Source organism: Tupaia chinensis, unplaced genomic scaffold (genome assembly GCF_000334495.1).
Source record: "Tupaia chinensis unplaced genomic scaffold, TupChi_1.0 Scaffold000658_1, whole genome shotgun sequence".
In the NCBI taxonomy this organism is placed as follows: Eukaryota; Metazoa; Chordata; class Mammalia; order Scandentia; family Tupaiidae; genus Tupaia; species Tupaia belangeri.
Genome location: NW_006160179.1, coordinates 2,315,115 through 2,321,114, shown reverse-complemented (window position 1 = coordinate 2,321,114; position 6,000 = coordinate 2,315,115).

Sequence of the window (6,000 nt, the reverse complement as noted above, 5' to 3'; positions counted from 1 at the left end):
ACATTCCCTATAGCAAAAATATAATAAAATTGGTAAAATAAAGTAACTGCAAAGAAAGCACAAACTAAATATTTGGATATTTAGATATTAAAAAATGTTCCTAAATAACCCAAAGGTCAAAGAGGATCTCAAAAAAGGAATTTTTAACTATTTTGAACAGAATGAAAATGAAGTATAATTTATTAAATTCATAAAATGCAACAAAAGCAATGCTAGGAGAGAAATGTATATATTCATAAAAGTATCTATTAGAAAAGAAGATCCCAAATTGATTGCCTAACCTTCTACTTTAGAAAACTGGATGTAGAAAAGAAAATTAACTTTTTACCAAGCAGAAAATAAAAAGGAGAAATAAAATTAAAGCATAAATCAGTTACATAGATCATATGAATATGATATATAGCCAATTGTTTCCGTTTTTCTGAGGAACACTGTATAGTACCAAGAATATTTCTAGAGGAACCAAAATATTACTTTTTCAGGAGCCACAAGTATCATAATGGTTAAGGTGCTGAACACAGCCACCTGCATTCGAGGCCCAGACCCAGTGGCTTGAAAATCATGCCTGGCATGTGTCCTCAAAATATCAGTGGGAGAATTGAGAAAAAATAGAATGCAGCATAGCTATTGCCCTGGTGGATGACTTTTCACTCCCCCCTCAGTGTCTCTCTCTGTTTCTATCCAGGGAGCATATGCACTCCATGGCTAAAACCATAAATAAATGAATAAATAAATAAATAAGCTCTCTAATATGACTAGATTTACAGATGCTAAGGATTTCATTTCCAACAGAAGAGAGAGCACAAATTTTTTAGGCTGTGAATTGTTTATAGATTAATGTAAAATATTTGCATTGGATACTCTGATCCACAAATAATAGAAATCAAGGAGTAATTATATGTATTTTAAGCCTTCTTTGTGAAAATAAGAAACATAAGCATCGACTGGGTACACCTAATGTCTACAAGGGGCTAAAGAAAAAGAAAAAGGAAGAAGAATGAGCTCGGAAATCAAATCCCAGTTTAAAAACTACATAAATGACCTTCTAGGTATGCCAGCGATTCAATTCAGAGGAGCCATAGGGAGTGTCTTACTTCCTGTATCCAGAAGGCTCAATATGTTGAAAAAATGGCAATCAAATCAAATCATCATCCCATCACTAGCTGAATAAAAATTCAAGCTTAATTTTCAGGTTCAAAGGGTGTCTACTGCTAAAGAAAAGATATTGATTATGAAAGAATGGATTCCTCTAAGTTGGGTTGAGGACGTGTATGAAGACCATAGTGAAGCTATGGACACTGAGCCCCTAATCAGTAATAATTTGCTTTTGTTTTTGTTTTTGTTTATGCCACTGGAAGTGGCTTCCTCATCCATCTCAATTTGTATAGGTCAAAAAAAATAATGCTCTCCCCTGAGGCATTTGATATTCAGGCAACGGCAATTCTTCTCAAGACCCACATGCACAATTCCTCTTTCTTTCTAAATCTATCACTAGACACATAAGGACAACTTGAGTTCTCTAAATTATATATGCAAAAAAGTAAAGGAACACATGTGGAAACAGATATTAAGAATATGGGATGATGACAGAAGACACACAAAGTTGTATCAGGCCAAAATTTTTGACATGGGCTCATAAAGCATAAATGCTGGATTTAAGGCTGATGGTAAAGATCTTCAAAGGGGCTCCAACAGTTTGGTTGTTTGGCTAAAACATGAATTAAAAGATGACCCACTGTGAGTGAATTGTAATTGCCCAGTCTTCCTTGTTTCAACATACAGAAAGAGATTCAGAAGTTAAGGGAGATTAAAATGTTATGGTGGATTTTTCACGTAAGGACTTCTTAGTCTCACTGGGAGAGTTCAGAATATATGTTTCACCAAGATTTGCCAGGGTCCAAACAGTATCATCAAACTGTCAAAGGCAAAGTGGGCAGAGTTATAGTAATGGACAGAAGGATCTAAAAGACAATCTGAATGGTCTGACACTCTCAGACCTCTGATTAATTAATCTTAGTGTTCCTAGAAGTAAAATAGAAAGCTTACTAAATTCTTACCTGATCTGTATAAGCAGAAGACTTTCAGGTTCAGTAAACAGAAGTCTAAATAGAATCGAAAACAGAGTCATATTCACTCAATCAATTCCCAATGTAAGTCAGTAAACAGACTCAGAATCCCATAAATGAAGGTGAGGCCAGGTTCTTCAATGAAGCTCACCAATACACTACTGGACATTTATATTGTTAATTATTCTCTAAGCCTTTATTTTTTAAGAATTATTTAATTTTATTTATTATTATTTTTTTTAATTTGCTATAGGACATGTGTGGTCATCAGAGAGAGAGAGGGAGAGAGAGAGAGAAAGCAAACTAAGTCTGGGACTTTGAACCGCAGTTGTCCATCTGAGATTCTAGCCCCCACCTGCTGGCCCCTCTCAGCCTCTCTTAAAGGAACATGTGGCCCTTTATCAGAGTAATTATTCACTGAGAAAGGAAAACAGTTAAATATTTGGTGGCCTACCGGACATGGACTCTGAACTGACATTGATTCCTGAAGACCCAAAACAGCACATTGTTGTAAACTTAGAATAGAAACTTGTAGAGATCAGGTGATCAATAGATTTATAGATTTATAGCTTAGGACCACAGCACAGTGGATCACTAAATTCTAGAACCAATCCTGTGATTACTTTCTCAGATCCAGAATGCATAAATGAATTAGATGTATGAGGATGTCATCAAAAGTATACTATGAAAAAACTTCATGGATTTCATTTTTCATACTAAATTCACACTATAATTACATTTCTCACAAACTTTTTGAAATCTTATATTTATCAGCAGACACAATTCTCACATTGCTATCCTGATCTGTGGAGCGAGGGCTATTATGGTCACAAAAGCCAGATATAAGTCATTCGAGCTACCTCGGCCTACAAAAATAGTAAGTCGAGGGAACCAGCAGTTAGCGTAATGGCTATGTCGCTGGACTCCCACATAGTCAACCGCGGTTCGTGTCCTGGACCCGGTGGCTTAAAACTCACGCCGGGCGCGTGTGCGTGCGTGCCCAGGATCTCGAGAGGAGAATGGAGGAGAAGGGATTGCGGCGTGACCATCCCCCCTGGGGGGTGATTTCTCGCTTTCTGTCTCTATGTCTCTCTCTGTCTGTCTGGCGAGCACACGTGCCCTACAGTGAAAATCCAAAAAAAAAAAAAAAAAAAAAAGGTTAAAAAAAAAAAATAGTAAGTCAAAAGCAGTATCACATACCCAGAAGGATTTCAGAGATTATGACCACCACCAATGACTTGTAAGACGCAAGGCTATAGTTTGGATGTCCTATTAAAAGTCACGTGTTAGGGAACCAGCAGTTAGCGTAATGGCTATGTCGCTGGACTCCCACGTAGTTGACCACGGTTCACGTCCCGGACCCGGTGGCTTAAAACTCACACCGGGCACGTGTGCATGCGTGCCCAAGATCCTGAGAGGAGAATGGAGGAGAAGGGATTGCGGCGTGACCACCCCCTCTGGGGGTCTCTCTCTCTCTCTCTCTCTGTCTGTCTGGCGAGCGCATGTGCCCTATAGTAAAAATCTCTCAAAAAAAAAAAAAAAAAAGTCATATGTTGGAAGCTGATTTTACCGTAAAAGTGTTATGTGAAAAATTCAGTTTCTTCATGATGTCTCAGGGTGAGGTCCTTTGTCTTATTAAAATCATTATGATGGGATTCCTATCATTGAGTCCTAATGAGTTTATAAACAGAGGGAATAAAACCGAAATAAAAAACACTCATGGACACAGACCATGTTCTTTTCTGTTTTAGAAGATTGATTTCTGCCATTTTGTGATTTTTAGATTTTTCAGTCATGCGAATTGTGGCAAGAAGCCTATTTTCTTTATAAATCACACAGTCTCAGGTATTTCTCTTAGCAATGCAAACATGAATGGAGACAGCAGGTTTGGAGATTTCTGCATTCAGGTGTTATAGTAAAAAGACAGATGGACCATGGATCATGACAACAGGTTATTTTAAGATTACCCAAGTAGTGATTCCCATTGTAGCTGTTACACTGGATATGGTTTCACTTACTGAGCAAGCTGACACATTTGCTATATCTGGCCTGCAGCTACTGATCTGCAAAATGCTCCTTTCTTCCTCCTGCCCATAAGGCCCACCAGAAGCAGTTTTATTTCAGCTGGAAAAACCAGTAGCACCTTTCATTTTCTCTATTCAGGTATAAGTACACTTTTCTGGCTTATGTCATCATTTAGTTCACAAGGGACTTGATCACCTTTCCTTCACAGAATATATCGTACTGATTTATTATATTGATGACATTATTCTGATTGAGCCTACTGATTGAGAAGGAACTGCTCAGAACTTATTGGTAAAACTTCAGGGAGTCAGGAGTTTAGTAAGGGTCATTACTAAATAGTAAATAAATTACAGCCACGGGGGCACAGAGGTAGCAGAATACTCAGTGATGGTGAACAACTTGAGAAGATCCTGGGTTCCCACCCAGAGACCTTACTATACATACTATACAGGCAAGGTGTGTGTGCCTAAACTGTATCTGAGGCTGACAGAGACTGGGGCTAGATTGTGTTGTGAAAATCCTGTAGGTGGTGCCTGTTCCTCTCTTTCTCTTTCATCTGTCTCACTTCAGGAATAAAATAATAAACTTAAAAATTAAAAAAATAAAAACATCAAGAGGATTCTACCTCAATGAAATTTCCAAGAGTTCACTGAATTAGTGTATGTCTAGATATCCCTTCTACACTAAGGAATAGGTACAACATCTAACAGCTTAATCAAATTTTGGACATTACATATTCCTTACTTAGGTGTGTTACTCTGATTGATTTACCAAGTAACAAAAAAGCAAAACAAGAAAACAAAAGCCTTACTAGTTTTGAATGAGGCCCCAAACAAGGGAAGACTCTGTAACAGATCTAAGCTGTGTAAGCTGCTCTGCCCCACATGAGACATAAGATCAAGCACATCCAATGGTGCTTGTAGCATCAATGGCGGATAGAAATGTTTAGAGTCTTTGCCAGGTCCTCCTTGAATTGTAGCACAGGTCTTTAGGATTGTGATCCTTCTTAGATAACTACTCTTTTCCTGGAAGACAGCTCTAAGGCCTCTAATGAGCCTTAGCTGAAACGTAACACTTAACTATGAGCCACAATGTTACTGTGGGATGTGAGGCTATCATAAACTGAGTGTTATCTCATATACCAAGCCGTTACGCTGGGGTGCACAGCAACACTCCATTAACAAATGTAAGTGGTGTATGTAACCAGGACTGAGCAACCCATGAAGGCACAACCCATAAAGATGGGCATAAATGCATGTAGATCACATTTTTTTTCCTGCTGCACTACTTTCTGTGTTCCAGTTGGTACAGAAGGCTTTCTGGGGAGTTTTCCACAATTAGTTGAAAGACTTGGGCCTTGTTTGCAGATGATTGTTGCTCAAAATGTTGGCACGATCCAAAATTAGACAGTTTTAGTGCTTCAGTCTCTTTCTGAAACATCCCAGAAGGTCAATAATGAAGGGAAATTTTCCTGTGGTAAGAACTTCAGTCAGTGCATCTGGTTGTATGCATTGCTTGGAAGAAAAAATGATCATATGTGAGATTATATAATGATTCAGGATATGTAGCAGATATTTTAGCTGGATGGTCAGGAACTTGAAAGAAACAAGACTGGGAAATCGATAACAAGACATTTTGGGAAGAGGTATAGTATGTGGATAGATGTATATGAAATAGCAAAAATGTGAAGATATTGTGCTCCATGCAAATGCTCATTAAATGCTGCCTTCAGAAGAGAAAGATTTTTAATAATAAAGTAGATAAGGTGAGCTGTTCTTTGGATACCAACCATAACTATCATTTCCCAGTGGGCTCATAAATAAAATGGTCATGGCAGTAAAGATGAAGGTTCTTTATTAGCGCTGCAAAAAAGAGCTTCTACTCTCCAAGGTAGATTTGGCTATCATCA